General features: G+C 38.6%; 1 protein-coding gene across 4 annotated transcripts in view; it reads left to right on the forward strand.

Moving 5' to 3' along the window:
* Positions 1-16,795, forward strand: part of HMG20A (high mobility group 20A) — an 85,444-nt gene that overhangs the window by 25,093 nt on the left and 43,556 nt on the right. The window contains exon 2 of one of the 4 annotated variants that reach the window (XM_011932831.1): positions 11,216-11,308. The exons of the other annotated variants lie outside the window; for them this stretch is intronic. The gene's annotated coding sequence lies outside the window, so the exon portion shown is untranslated. The remainder of the gene's footprint in view (positions 1-11,215; positions 11,309-16,795) is intronic. 4 annotated transcript variants of the gene reach the window in all.

Raw genomic sequence — 16,795 nt, forward strand, 5'->3', positions numbered from 1 at the left:
TGGACTCGGGAAGGGGAACATCACACACCGGGGCCTATCATGGGGCTGGGGGGGGAGGGATCGCATTGGGAGTTATACCTGATATAAATGACGATTTGATGGGTGCTGACGAGTTGATGGGAAAAAAAAGAAAAAAAAAGAAAATATGTAATGAGTAAGAAAATAGATCATGCCATCCTAGGTAAACTACAAATAGGAAAGTACTTCATAGGTGTGTCCTGTGCCCTGAGAGCATGAAGGAGTTGCTTGTTTCCTCTGGTTTGGTACTTTATTTCTTAAATTCCTCCCTGAAAAAGGGACCAAGTAATCACTGTACTGCCTGGAGACAAGTTTTTGATGATTAGTCAGTCTTCTCAGTGCTAAGCTAAATTGGCCATGTGTACAGATTTTATTTAAGCCCCCAGAGAGGAATGCACCTGCCTGTATTTTTTAGATTGAAACTTTTTTTTTTCTTTTTTTTGAGATGGGAGTTTCACTCTTGTTGCCCAGGCTGGAGTGCAGTGGCGTGATCTCGGCTCACTGCAACCCCTGCCTCCCGGGTTCAGGAGATTCTCCTGCCTCAGCCTCCTGGGTAGCTGGGATTACAGGCATCCACCACCATGCCTGGCTAATGTTTGTATTTTTCTAGTAGAGATGAGGTTTCACCATGTTGGCCAAGCTGCTCTTGAACTCCTGACCTCAGATGATCTGCCCGCCTCAGCCTCCCAAAGTGTTGGGATTACATGCGTGAGCCACTGTGTGCAGTCCTAGATTGAAACTCTTTACAAGTAAAGGTAGAGAGTTCTCAGTAGCAGTCTTGAATAACTTGTCTTCTTTTCTAGAACTGCAATTTTGTTCATTTTTTTGAGACAGGATCTTGCCCTGTGGCCCAAGCTGGAGTGCAGTGGCACAATAACTCACTGCAGCCTTGAACTCCTAGGCAAAAATGATCCTCCTGCCTCAGCTTCCCGAGTAGCTTAAGATTGCAAGCACATACCACCACACTAAGCTAGGGTTTTAGTTTTATTTTTTTTTTTTTTTTTAGAGACAGGATCTTGCTGTGTTGTCCAGGCCAGTCTCAAACTCCTGGGCTCAAGTGATCCTCCCACCTTAGCCTCCCAGAGAGCTGGAATTATAGGTGGGAGCCACTGCACCCAGCCAAACTGCAATTTTAAAACAACATATAAGGGCCCTACAAAGGAAAGGTAGTCTAATCGCATTTGGTTACTCCTAAGATTTACAATATTGTTTGTAAATATTGCTAGCTATTTTAGTCACATAAATATGCCATAATGCAACCATAGTAAGCATATGACATGCCTTTTAATCAGAATAATCAGAATAACACAAAAAATGACCATACTTCACAATATTAATGTATTCACGTGTTTTATAAGTTATACACATCTATTATGATTTGATATTACAAGATACTACTCTGCATTTTCTTATATAGCTTATGTTTGCTTTCTTCATCCTAGGTATAGTTTTTAATTGTTTTTGAAGCTGATTTTAGTACAATAAGATGTTTAATTGAACATTTGATAGAAAATTATAAACACAACAATTTGAAACAGCTTTCAGGCTACTAGGATTTCCCAAAACCCATAAAAAAAGTTTGTTTACTGCCAAATTTAAACCAGATAAATTTCATTTCAAGAGAAAATGTTTTCGAGGTTTTTTTTTTTTTTTTGAGACGGAGTCTCCTCTGTCTTACAGGCTGGAGTACAGTGGCACAATCTCGGCTCACTGCAAGCTCCGCCTCCCGGGTTCAGGCCATTCTCCTGCCTCAGCCTCCCAAGTAGCTGGGACCATAGGCACCCGCCACCACACTGGCTAATTTTTTTTGTATTTTTAGTAGAAACAGGGTTTCACCGTGTTAGCCAGGATGGTCTTGATCTCCTGACCTCGTGATCCACCCACCTCGGCCTCCCAAAGTTCTGGGATTATAGGCGTGTGCCACCACGCCGGGCTGTAGGTTTGGAGTTCATTATAAAGAAAAACTTCCCAATTGTCAGAGCTATTGAGAAGTGGGAGTAGACATTCCCAAGAGACTTTCAGGTTGGGGGCTGAGCCTCGGTTGTATGGTTGAACTCAGTAGTCTTTATGGGACCTTCTAATCCTGGAATTCTCATCTTAATCAATGCTGCTTTTTTTTTATTTTACTTTCTAAAACTGTGGCATATACAGTAAAGTATAAAAATCAATGAATATTTACATAGATATATATATGTGCCTGTGAATATTTTCATCACTCTGGGAGGCTCTTCAGTCATTACCTTCTCTCTCCCCACCAGAGATAACCACTATTCTGACTTCTGTCACTATACAGTTGTTTTACTTGTTATTGAGCTTCATGTAAATGTATTCATAGAATATTTATTCTCGTGGGTCTGGCTTCTTTTGCTCATGATTATATCTATGAGCTTCATCCGTGTTGCATGTAGCAGTAGTTCAATCTATACAGTATTCCATTGATTTCATTGTAAGACTATATCATAACATATCCACACTACTGTTGATGGACACATGGGTTGGTTCCACTTTGAGGTTATTATTTAAAAAGCTGCCATGAACATTCTCATACATGTCTTCTGTTGGTTATATACACTCATTTCTCACTAGGAATGGAGTTGCTGGTTCATAGGATAGGTGTGTTTTAACAGGTATTGCTAAATAGTTTTCCAAAGTGATTGTCCCCATTTAGATTCCCAGTAGCATCCTAAGAGAATTTCTGTTCTTCTTCATCCTTGGTACCTCTGTGTATTGTCTTTTTTTTTTTTTTATTTTAGCCATTCTGGTGGGTATATAATACTAACACTTTTTCTATAGCTATTTATAATTTGGATAGTCTCTTTATGAAGTGCTTGCTTTGTATTTAACCCCCCTTTTTAAAAAAATGGATAATTTATTTTTAATCTTAGTGATATTTAGGAGTTCTTTGTATATTCTAAATATGAGTCTTTAGGGAATATATGTATTACAAATATAATTTCCCAGTCTGTGACTTGCCTTTTTACTCCTTTAACATAATCTTTTGATGAACAGACATTCTTAACTGTAGTGGACTCCAATTTGTCACTTTTCTCTAATGTGGTTAGTGCTTTGTCCTCTTCAAGAAATCTTTGCCTAGCCTAAGATCATGAAGACATTTAGACCAATAATTCTTAAATTGTAGTATTAAACTAGATAATAGCGAACTTTTGTTGGTTTACACACACAAAAAGAACTAAATGGATAGAAATGTACTATTTTCTTCCATAATTTATTTTGAAACTTTGGGTATTAACTATAAATAAGTAGATAATGATACTTAAATCTGAAATTTATTAACTGAGAAAGTGTCAGAATAGGCTAGGTGGGCCGGGCACGGTGGCTCAAGCCTGTAATCCCAGCACTTTGGGAGGCCGAGACGGGCGGATCACGAGGTCAGGAGATCGAGACCATCTTGGCTAACACGGTGAAACCCCGTCTCTACTAAAAATACAAAAACCAGCCAGGCGAGGTGGCGGGCGCCTGTAGTCCCAGCTACTTGGGAGGCTGAGGCAGGAGAATGGCGTAAACCCGGGAGGCGGAGCTTGCAGTGAGCTGAGATCCGGCCACTGCACTCCAGTCCGGGCGACAGAGCGAGACTCCACCTCAAAAAAAAAAAAAAAAAAAAAAGAATAGGCTAGGTTATTGCTATTTATATTGCTGTGGTAATAAAACAACCACAAAATCTCAGTGGCTTTCTTTTCTCACTTGCGCTATTTGTCCAAAGTGGGTCAACATGGGGCTATGCTATTTGTGGTCACTTAGACAACCAGGCTAATGTAAACTCCATCACAATATATACTTTCACAGTCACTGTATTCAGAGGAGGGAAACATGGCAAATTGCTTATAGACTCAGATTTTCTGCCCAGAGGAATCATATGTCACTCACTGTCATTGCCCATGAGTTACATGGGCCTTGTATCTTCTCTGAGGCAGTGAGGAAGTTTCCTCTTATGTTTCTGAAAGGAGATCTAAATATTTTTGAATAGCCATAGTGACTATCACAGTTAAACATGAGTAAGTTACTTAACCCCTCTGTGGATCAGTTTGTTCACTATAAAATAGGAGCTAATGATAATATCTACTTGATATGGTGGATGTGAGGATTAAGTGGGATCATACATGTATAGCTCTTAAAATAGTGCCTGGTACTTAGTAAGCAATAAATTCTTGCTGCAATTATTGCTATCATTGTTGTTATTAGGCTCTTACTATATGATGACACCATACTACCTGCTTTATTTACACAGATTAGTTCTTGAGATAACTTCTTTATAGTATATACTATTGCTCTTCTCATTTATAGGATAAGAGAATATTGGTTCAGAGCTTTTGACTAGCTTGCCCAAGTTCCACAGCTAATAAGTAAAATATGAGATTTGAATCTAGGCGGTCTGACTCCAGAGCCCTCAATATAAACTGAGACTCCCTCCCAGATAGCAAATAAATATGAACAGAATTCAGAAATGCATACCATGCTTAGAGAACTCTGTGTTTGTGTACATATATGTTTATGGTTGTGATTTTATATTGAATTTTTAATATATTCCTATTTTCTGCTAGTTTGTTAGTGTTTCTAGTTCATATAATTAAATACACTGTTTCTCGGTATTCTATGTAGTCTGACAACTAAACAAATTTGAAGTTGATTTTGTTCTTCATCAACAGGTGAAAAAACTTGAGCCAGAGTCGTTTAGTGATCCCAGAAACCAGTTAGTTGGTAGCATATCCTGAACTCAAAGTCAGATTTCCTGAGCTCGATTCAGAGCTCTTCCTACTGCCTCAGGTTGTCTCCTTGTAGTTTATACTGCACATCATCCTTTATCAAATATTTGAGAGGCTTTTTCTCCCCAAATTTTGAGTGAATTTGTTGTAGAAATCACAGGTAAGCTATTTTTCTTCATAGCTCACATTACTACGTCTTGATTGTAATTTATCAATTTTGTCTTTTAAATATTCTAATGTTACTAAACACCCAGGGCCAAATTAAATATTTGGAGAGAGTTTCTAGTAAGAATAAATGCCTCCAGAGAAGAGTCTGTGGGAAAATGTTGTAACGATGAGCTTAAGAGTACCAACAACTTTTCTTTTTCATGCAAGGCAATTTAGAGTCCAATTTCTGAAGGCACAGAGATGCCACTGGAATTAGAAATGAATCGAACACATTACATTTTAGGTTTATCTTAAGGTATATTGGCAAGAAGTAAAACAACAACTTAGCAAAAGCTTGTTACTTTTCCTTCCAGTGGCATAAGAATGTACATATAACAATTTCAGATGTATTGTAATTTTCAGAGTTAAACCTCTTAAGGAAATGCTCATTTTCATGGTCTGTTTTCCCATAATTAAATGGTATTCTTGTTTGGTAATTTCAGTGTATTTTCATGTAACTTATCTGGAAAGTTAACAGGATATAAACTGAGTTACAACTTCTCAATCTATTGCTATATAGTGGAGATATTCAATAAGGAAGTCACAACACTTTTTTCCCCTCAGTATCAAAATATGTCGGTTATCTGTCAAGAAAATGAACTGAATCTGTGCTGTGTGTTATTGCACTCATGGGGAAATATTGTTTTGAGGCTACATGATCCTTGTTCTGGCCTCATGCAATTTAAAACATTAATTTTTGTTAAAATAAATACTGCTTTATAAAACTGAATGCAGAATTTAAGGGAATTTTTAATATAAAGCATGAGGTTTATAAATTGTGCCCTTACTCTGCCTGTTAAACGTTCTTACTCTTCTCTGCCCCATAGTGCTAATTCTGATGAGAAAGAGAAAGAATATATCATTAGCAACTATCTTTAAGGCATTTTTTCAGCTATAAGCTAGAAACTCTTCTGTTTGTTTGTTTTTGAGACTGTGTCTTGCTCAGTCACCCAGGCTGGAGTTAGAAACCTTTCTAATGGTGTTTGTCTGGAAAGGTGAGTATGGAGAATCTGGCAAAAAGAGAATTTTAGCTCTACATGTAGCCATATTTTTTTGAAAAGGAAACTATCCAAGTATTGCATGTGAAATTAAAATTTAATTCTAAAACATCTGTGATCCTTGATGGTACTTTTCCTCTTTCTTTAAAGTAACATAACCATACTGCTGAAGGTTGAGTTTAAAACAAAGATTGGAAAGTAATTATTCATAATTTCACCACCCTGACGTAACTACTTTGAACTTTTTTGTTTTTGTTTTTTTTTCGAGACAGAGTCTTGCTCTGTCACCCAGGCTGGAGTGCAGTGGTGCAATCCCAGATCACTGCAACCTCCACCTCGTGGCTTTAATCGATTCTCGTGCCTCAGCCTCCAGAGTAGCTGGGATTATAGACTCCTGCCACCACACCCGGCTAATTTTTGTATTTTTTGTAGAGACAGGGTTTCACCATGTTGGCCAGACTGGTTTTGAACTCCTGACTTTAAGTGATCTGCCCACCTCAGCCTCCCAACACTTTGAACATTTTGGTGTTTTTCCTTCCAATCTTTTTTCTTATGTATCTGTTGTTGTTGTTGTTGTTGTTGTTGTTATTATTTAGGGTCTCACTCTGTCACCCACACTGGAGTGCAGTGGCATGATCTCAGCTAACTACAACCTGCACCTTCCAGGTTCAAGCCATTCTCCTGCCTCAGCTTCCAGAGTACCTGGGATTACAGGCGCCCATGACCACGCCTGGCTAATTTGTATTTTCAGTAGAGACAGAGTTTCACCATGTTGGCCAGGCTCGTCTTGAACTGCTGACCTCAAGTGATCCACCCATCTCTGCTTCCCAATACTTTGAATATTTTGATGTATTTCCTTCCAATCTTTTTTCTTACGTATTTATTTGTGATGATGATGATGATGATGATGATGACAGGGTCTCACTGTGTCACCTAGGCTGGAGTGCAGTGGCACTGTCATGGCTCACTGCAGCCTCGACTTCCCGGGCTCCAGCAATCCTCCCACCTCAGCCCAGCCTCCCTAGTAGCTGGGACCACAGGCGTGTGCCACCATGCCCAGCAAATTTTTGTATTTTTGGTAGAGATGAGGTTTTGCCATGTTGCCTCAGCTGGGCTCAAATTCCTAAGATCAAGCAATTCACCTGCCTCAGCCTCCCAAAGTGTTGGGATTACAAGTATAGCCAACATGTCTGGCCTGTATCTGTTCTTTTAATATAATCCATATACTTTCTCATAAATATTTCATTGATAACCTTGTAATATAATTTTTAAAATAGCTTTCACATACTTTTATTGTTTGTAGAGCTTGTAAAGAAATATTTGATCCTCACGGTATCCCTTTGAGGTAAATAGAATAAGTTTTAGCCCCATTTTGCATATAAGGATATTGAAGCAGATGCTCCTATAATGCCTCTACTTGGTACTATAGTAGACTTCTGTTCATGACAGAAGTACTTGCTAACACAGGCAAGTGAGTGCATTTAATGTTGAAAGAACAAAACAAATCGTTCTGTAGACTCTTATTCCCTGGACTTAGTCCTTCCTTCCTGGGCTAAGTGAACCTTTGAACAGCAGTAGGCAATGCTGAAAATACAGATTTTGTCAGATTTTAGTAAGTGCTGTGAACACCCAAGAATCTTGAAGTGATATAATGAAAGTTACAGCTAATGTGGTTTTAAACTTGTTTTTTCTTTTTTGTTTCACCTTGAAAAAAAAGAAACAATCAGTAGCTTTTAAACATAAAAGATTGAATCTGGCCGGGCGCGGTGGCTCAAGCCTGTAATCCCAGCACTTTGGGAGGCCGAGGCAGGTGGATCACGAGGTCAGGAGATCGAGACCATCCTGGCTAACACGGTGAAATCCCGTCTCTACTAAAAAAATACAAAAAACTAGCCGGGCGAGGTGGCGGGCGCCTGTAGTCCCAGCTACTCGGGAGGCTGAGGCAGGAGAATGGCGTAAACCCGGGAGGTGGAGCTTGCAGTGAGCTGAGATCTGGCCACTGCACTCCAGCCTGGGCGGCAGAGCGAGACTCCGTCTCAAAAAAAAAAAAAAAAAAAAGATTAAATCTAACTACTTGTTCCGAATTACTATGGTAGGGTGAGAACTGAGACTCTGTGTATGAAAGCTGAAGTCTTATCATATTGAGTAGGTTATCAGTGGAGAAATGTTCCTAGGAAACTGTCTTGTAGAACTTGAATGTGTCAAATTTGAATTCTGTGGCTATTTGTAACTTTCTGAAGTCCTGAGCATTGTTACTAGGTTTCAAAGGCAAAATATAGCAAAATAATTCTGAGTTTTTAAATTTCTTTCAGTTTAAACTATAAGGCATGTTACAATTGTGCCTATTCATCTTGTGAGGAAAGCTCTAAATTTCATCTTACTGTTCAGAGTAGTAAAGACCACTAGCTGCTTTGCCTCCCTGTGACTACGGTTTTCTGTCTTCAGCTTTTGGCTGAGGAAATTTCTCTGCCATCGAGTGTCCTCTGTTTTTCTTTTAGGAAATCTTCTCGGAAGAAAATTTAATTTGTAAGTCAGTTGATGAAAATGAAAAACACTTTGATGGGATTAATTTCCGTTTATTATATTATAGTTTTTTATAAATGTTCTTCAATTTTCCTTCTCAAACATGTTGTCTTTTACTTGCAGTCTTCATTGGCTTTTGAGAGGGTAAACGATTTAGGATTTATTGCCTGTAAAAGAAAGAAATATTCTTTCTACCTCCTCTCTTCAGTGTTGTCTCACAGCTGCAGGTTTGAGCTGAAGAGCCATGTAAAATGTAAGAAAATAGAGGAGCAGTGTTCCTTGAACTAATAAGGACCCTTTCCCTGAAATTGTTAACTATGAATTTTATGTTTGAGTTCAGATACTAGGGACCTTTGTTACTTCTGTTTTCTCATACAGTAGTTCCCCTTTATCCATGGGGATACATCCCAAGACCCCCAGTAGGATGCCTGAAAGCATGGATAGTAACAAATCCTATACATATGGTATACATGAATTTCTCTTTCTTCACAATTTCACAGATTTATCTTTACTGTAGATCTTAGCAACCTCAGCATTTGTATTTTTTTCCTTTTGTTAAGTCGGGAACTTTTACCTTTTTGCTTGAAGAAGCACTTTACTGCTTCTCTTTGGCATATCCAAATCAGCAGCCTTACTGCTCTTCTGTTTTGGGACCATTGTGAAGTAAAATAACACCAGCCCTGCGATACTGCCACAGTCGATCCGATAACCTAGAAGGCTGCTAAGTAACTAATGGGCAGGTAGTGTATACAGCATGGATATGCTGGACAAGGGGAGGATTCCCATCCTGGGTGGGATGGAGCAGGACAGCATGGGATTTCATCACACCACTCCAAACAGTGTACAACTTAAAATTTATGAATTGTTTATTTCTGAAACTTCCCATTTAATATTTTTGGACTATAGTTGACCACAAGTTAACACACCTGGCAAAGCAAAACCACAGATAAGGGGGGACTACCATGTATGCTGATTACATTGCTTTTCTCACACTCCAGCCTTGAATTATATTGTTTTGGAGCTACCTACCTTAGTATGAATCTGGATTTCCAAACACGTATGGACCCAGAGCTGTGTGGTCCTTCTCAGGTGTTTTCTCGGATGGTGTTTTCTGTTTCCTTCAGCTTTCTAGTGCATCTATGAATTTATTAGGATAATTAACAGTTACTTTAGCTGGTTACCCCACCCATTCAATTCCTGTTTCTCTGTTTTTCTCGTGTATTTAAATAATACCATTTTATTTTATTTATTTATTTATTTTATTTTATTTTTTTTCTGGAGACGGAGTCTAGCTCTGTCGCCCAGGCTGGAGTGCAGTGGCGCGATCTCGGCTCACTGCAAGCTCCGCCTCCCGGGTTTACGCCATTCTCCTGCCTCAGCCTCCCGAGTAGCTGGGACTACAGGCACCCGCCATCTCGCCCGGCTAGTTTTTGTATTTTTTAGTAGAGACGGGGTTTCACCGTGTAGCTCAGGATGGTCTCGATCTCCTGACCTCGTGATCCACCCGTCTCGGCCTCCCAAAGTGCTGGGATTACAGGCTTGAGCCACCGCGCCCGGCCATAAATACCATTACACACATCAGCCATTACCCTCTTTCCACGTCCCCTGCTAGATTATGAACTGTAAAATAATAAGGGTTGTTGGGTTTTTTAAATCTTATTTACCTCTGTATCTTTGATGCGTAACATAGTGACACGTGATAAACTGAAAAACATTGTTTTTCGGCTTTAAAAAAAAAACTCATATCTCCTCTTGATAAATACATAAATTCCCTTTCCTGATATACCCTGCATGATATACCTTTCATGATATACCTTGGTGTGGTTTTACTCACACCAAGATGTGAGTAAAAAGCATACATATGTATCTTTACCAAACAAGAACATTAACTTTTTGTACTTTGTGTACTTAACAAGCTTGGTTATGTTTTTTGCTTTTTCTCCAAATACAAAATTGACTGTCACTGAAAACACCTTTTCATATATCACATGGCTTCCTAGAGGGAATAAGGCTTTACTGGCATTCCCTATCCCAGCTTATATGTACCCACCTTTTTACTGTTTCATAGTACACCCATGTCCCAGGAAATTGGGGAAGTACTTTACACTAAGGAAATAATTCCAGGTTTTATTGGATTGCTTTAACTCTTAGTTCAGGCACTGGTCCAGAAGTCGTCTTACTTGGGCAATCACCTTCTTGTTTACTAATAATAAAAGCAGTGTTTAGATTGCCTCTGTAGGAAGGGCAACTTGTGACCAACAGGCACCATGAAAAAGCCAACGAGGTGGACTGTGACCTCAAAAGGCAACACTCTGGTTGTAAAACGACAACTTTTGCTTTGGAAGAGAAAGTGTGTTTTATTTTCCCTGTGTTATCACCGTGCTTTACAAAAACTGATGTAAAATACTATTCCTAGATATTGTGGTTTTGTGGAGTTTTTTTCTTCACAACACATTTTGTGTCCTAATATTGACAGTTCTCCATCAAGGTTCCATTGAGGGGGCAAACGGCATATACAGTGACCCAGGTGCCTAGCAAAATATCTGAACTGTACCAGTTTCTCTTTTGATGATCTAGTACTTCTGTGATTTGTAAGAAAACATCTGATTTAAGTTTCTAAAATTTTTACTTCAAAAAAATCATATACCTTCACATAAGGAATTTGGAGAAGAAAATCACAAAGATAGAAGATTAATTTTTGTTTCTAATTCTGGCCTCTTTTTCTCACTTTTTATTTTTCAAAAACAGAGTCTCTATAAGGAAGATAACAGACTGTAAAATTCTATAAAGCAAACCTCCACATCACTTAACACCAAATACCATCTTGGTTACATAATGAAGGTGATCAACAAATGTTTGTTGAAATATAAACTCTCTAGGCATTTGCGTTAGATGGAGGCTGGATTATTTCTTTTGTGGCCGAAATCCCCCACTATATTTAGCTTCAAAAAATTTGCAAGTAGTATATTGTTAGTACAACTCACCCTTTTTTACTAAACTGATTATAAGACTACAGTTAAAGTATATGCAGGCCACAGTTTATAGATTCTAGTCCTGGTGTTTTTCCCAGTTATTTTGAACTTAGAAACTAGCTTTACCTTCAAAATATATTAAGAATCTGACCACTTCTCACCATCTCTACTACTGCTATTCTGATCTAATTCTTTCAGCTGTTTTATTGCAGTCGCTTCCCAAATAATTTCCTTACTTTCCCTTTTCCCTCACCACCTTCATTCAGTCTGTTCTCAAAATAGCAGCCAGAATGATCCTATAAACTTGTTAAATTTTATGCCTTATCTGCTGAAAACCTTCCAGTAGCCCTAGTTAGCTTTCAGACCTCATCTCCTTTTGCCACTAGTTTAGTCCGGCCACATTTGCCACCTCCTCAGTCACAGCAGGTGGACTCCTTTGCTCTAGTTGTTTCCTCTGCTAGGGCCACTCTTTCTCCACATACATGCATAGTTCTTTCATCTCCTTCAGGGTTTTCCTCAAAGATTACCTCAGTGAAGCCTTTCATGGCCTCTGTATATAAAATTGCAGACACCCCCTTTCCTTGAACTGTTCCTAACCTCTTTCCCTGCTCTGTTTTTTCTTGGTACTTCAAACTATGTATCATTATTCATTTTACTTATTTTATCTTGTTTTTTGTCTGTTACAGTACACTGTGAGCTCTATGAGTGCAAGGATCTTTGCCTGTTTTGATCACTATTGTATTCCCAATGCATAGAAAATGCCCAGGATGGTAGATAATATTTGTTGAATGAATGGATCAGTTTCTCTATAGTTTGGTTCCTAGGGTAGCCTACCAACATTTTAAAATAAATAATAAGGCTGGGCGTGGTACCTCACGCCTGTAATCCCAGCACTTCGGGAGGCTGAGGTGGGTGGATCATGATGTCAGGAGTTCAAGACCAGCCTGGCCATGATGGTGAAACTCCATCTCTACTTAAAAAAAAAAAAATAGCTGGGCGTGGTGGCAGGTACCTGTAATCCCAGCCACTTGGGAGGCTGAGGCAGAGAATTGCTTGAACCAGGAGGTGGGGGTTGCGGTAAGCAGAGGTCAAGCCATTGCACTTCAGCCTGTGCAACAGAGCGAGACTCATCTCAAAAATAAATAAATAAAATAAAATAAAATAAAAATCAATAATAGTCATAGTTATAGGAGTCTGGGCTATCAATTTTAGGTCTAGAGAGCCATATTTTCTGTCCACCCCCACCCTAGTGCGCAGCCAAACACACCCCTCCTTATGCCCTTCTCTTAAAGCAGCAAGCCTTACATTTAGACCCTAATTGTCTCTCCCTACCCCAATCCTCCCCCAAAACCTAAGTACTTAATTACTCCCAAATTGCCTCTTCTCTCTCCTCATCTTTTTCTCATCTCTCATATAAAAACCTACGGTGAAAGACTTTTTAACTGAACCCCAGTTAACTGCCTGGCAGGATTAGCCAGTGTTCTCATTCCCACTGTAAAACATATTGATTAATGTCCACAGCCTACTGATTGCTTTTAGCTAAACGTTCACAGCTGGTAGACTACTCTCTAGTAAGCCTCTTTTCCTTCCTCCAGTTAAATTGTATGCATATCAAAGTCAGTTGTGTTTATTCCCAAACCTCTTTATACCAGTTATCTGGCATAATAAAATATATAATTATAATATTCTAAATATATAATATGGTAATTTTAAAATGAATGAATGTTATATTTTAGAGCGCTTTTAGATTCACAACAAAAGTGAGCAGAAAGTACAGAGACTTCCCATATATTCCCTGTCCCCCCGCACACACACAGCCTCCCCCACTATCAATATCCCTGGCACCAGAATGCTGCATTTGTTAAAATTAATGAACTGGTATTGACACATCGTCACCATAGTTTACATAGTGTCCATCACTCTTGGTGTTGGACAATCTGTGACTTTTGACAGATTTATAATGACATGTGTCCACCATTGTATCACATAGAAAGTTTCACTGCCCTAAAAATCCAGAGTTCCACCTATTCATCCTACTCCCCTGGCAACCACTGATCTTTTTACTGTCTCCATAGTTTTGCCTTTTCCAGGATGTCAGATAGGTAGATGGATTCACAACATGTGGGGTGGGGTTTTCCTTATCCAAAATGCCTGGGACCAGGAGTGTTTCAGGCTTCAGATTTTTTCAGATTTTTGAGTATTTGCATACACATAATCAGATAATGTTGGGAATGAGACCCAAGTCTAAACAGGAAATCCATTTATGTTTTATCTATTTACCTTACACATGCCTTGAAGGTAATTTTATAACAATGATTTTATTAATTTTGTATATGAAACAAAGTTTGCGTACATTGAACCATGAGAAAGCAAAGGTGTCACTCAGCTACCCACATGTACAGTCTGATTGTTTGGCATCACCATTATTCCTGATTCTGAATTCATGTGCTACTAATAAGCAAATCATTTTCTTACACTGATTTGCACATAAGCACTTAACAGTAAAAAATGTGACATACCATTATTATAGTGAAAAATAATGTGTTCGGGGTAAGCAGCACAGTAGTATCACCAGTGCTCCTGTGCCAGCTGTTAACAACAAACAATGGCAAGTTGAATAAACTAAATATCATGTGCCAGTGTTTTTATTGTGACCCATGACGTGAAGTCCCATGTGGAATTTTTGTGTTTTGTATTTTCATACAATGAAAGAGAGCTCTTGTTCCACATCCTTGCCAGCATTTGGTGGTATCAGTGTTTGGGATTTAGGGCATTCCAATAGGTGTGTAGTGGTAGCTCGTTATTATTTTAATTTCCTCTTGGGTCATCAAGTGGGCACTCAGGAAATTTCAGATTTTGGAGCATTTTGAATTTCTGATTTTCAGATTAGGGATGCTCAATTTATATAGTCTTTTCAGATTGACTTCTTTCACTTAGTAATATGCACTAAGTTTCCTCCATGTCTTTTCATGGCTTCATAACTCATGTCTTTTTAGCAGTGAATAGTATTCTGTTATCTGAATGTATCACAGTTTAGCACTCACTTACTGAAGGACATCTTGGTTATGCCCAAGTTTTGGCAATTATGAATAAAGCTACTCTAAACATCTGTGTGCAGGTTTTTGTGTGGACATACGTTTTCCATTCATTTGGGTAAATACTAAGCTAAGAAGTGCAATTGCTGGATTGTATGGCAAGAGTGTGTTTAATTTTGTAAGAAACTGCCAAACTGTTTTTTGAAATGTCTATACTGTTTTGTATTCCCACATAATGAAGGAGAGTTCCTGTTGCTCCACATCATTGTCAGCATTTAGTGGTGTCAGTGTTTGGGATTTTGGCCATTCTAATAGGTGTGGAGTGGTAGCTCATTATTGTTTTAATTTGCAGTTATAGTTGGCCCTATGTATCCTTGGGTTCTGCATCCACAAATTCAATCAATTTGGGGTGGAAAATACAATATTCGAGAGACACAGAACCTGTGGGTACAGGGCCGACTTTTTGTAGTCATGGGTTCTGCTGGGCCAATTGTGGGACTTAAGCATCTACAAATTTTGGTATACACAGGAGTCCTGGAATCAATCCCACATGGGTATTAAGGGACAACTACACCTAATGACATATGATGTTGAACATCTTTTCATATGCATAATTACTATCTGTATATCTTCCCTTTTTTTGAAACAGTGTCTCACTCTGTCACCCAGGATAGAGTGCAGTAGCACAATCATGGCTTCACTGTAGCCTCAGCCTCCCAACCTCCTGGGCTTAAGTGATCTTCTCACCTCAGTCTCTCTAATAGCTGGGACTATTAGATACATGCTACCATGCCTCGCTAATTTTTGTGTTTTTTGTAGAGATGGAGTTTCACCATGTTGCCCAGGCTGGTCTCAAGACCCTGGGCTCTGCCTGGGCCCTGGGCTCCCTCACCTCCACCTCCGAAAATGCTGGGACTACCGGCATGAGCCATCACACCCAGCCCAAGTATCTGTATGTCTTCTTTGGCGAAGTCTGTTCAGGGCTTTGGCCCATTTTGGGTTATTCATTTTTTTTGTCTAGATTTAAGCATCCTTTGTACATTTTGGATAACAATTGTTTATCAGATGTGTCTTTTGCAAATATTTTCTCTCAGTATGTGGCTTATCTTCTCATTTCTTGATGTTGTCTTTCTCACAGCAACATTTTTTAATTTTAATGAAGTCTAATTTATCAATGATTTTTTCATGGATTGTTCCTTTGTTGTCATATCTAAAATAATACTGACATAATCATCTAGGTTATCTCCTATATTATTATGTTATCATCTAGGATCTTATAGTTTTGTGGTTAACATTTAGGTCTGTGATTCATTTTTAGTTAATTTCTGTGAAGGGGGTAAGGTCTGTGTCTAAATTCATTTTTTTGCATATAGATGTCCAGTCGTTCCAGCACCGTTTGTTGAAAAGACCATCTTTGCTCAATTGTATTGCCTTTATATTTGCTCCTTTGTCAAAGATCAGTTGCCTATATATATGTGGGTCTACTTCTGGGCTTTCTATTCTGTTCTATTAATCTATTAACATTTTCTTTCACTAATACTACATTATCTTGATTATAGTATGGTATATCTTTAAGTCAGGTGGTGTCAGTCCTCCAACTTTGCTCTTCTCCTTCAGTATCGAATTGATTATGCTGAGTCTTTTGCTGCTCCATGTAAACTTTAGCCTCTGTTGTTGATCAGTAGCCACAAAATAACTTGCAGGGATTTTGATTGGTATTACATTGAATTGTTATTGCATTGAATTGAATTGATAGATTAAGGTGATGAGAACTGACATCTTGACAATATTGAGTCTTCCTACCCATCAGCATGGAATGTCTCCACTTATTTAGTTCTTCTTTGGTATCTTTCAACAGAGTTTTGTAGTTTTTGTCATATAGATCTTGTATATATTTTGTTAGTTTATATATAACTAAGTATTTCATTTTGGGAGGTGCTAATGTAAATGGTAACATGTTTTTAATTTCAAATTTCACTTGTTTATTGCTGGTATATAAGAAAGCAGTTGACTTTTATACCTTAAACTTTTATCCTGCAACTTTGCTATAATTGTTTATTAGTTCTAGGAAGTTTTGTTTTTTTTTTTCCCCCAATACTTTTAGATTTTCTCCGTATAAACTCATGTCATTTGCAAGCAAAGTGAGTTTTCTTCGTTTCCAATCTGTATACTTTTTATTTCCTTTTCTTTTTCTTTTTTTGAGACAGAGTTTTCGCTCTTATTGCCCAGGTTGGAGTGCAGTGGCGCTACTTAGGCTCACTGCAACCTCCACCTCCCAGGTTCGAGCAGTTCTTCCACCTCAGCCTTCCGAGTAGCTGGGA

Source organism: Colobus angolensis, unplaced genomic scaffold (genome assembly GCF_000951035.1).
Source record: "Colobus angolensis palliatus isolate OR3802 unplaced genomic scaffold, Cang.pa_1.0 Scaffold99, whole genome shotgun sequence".
Taxonomy (NCBI): Eukaryota; Metazoa; Chordata; class Mammalia; order Primates; family Cercopithecidae; genus Colobus; species Colobus angolensis.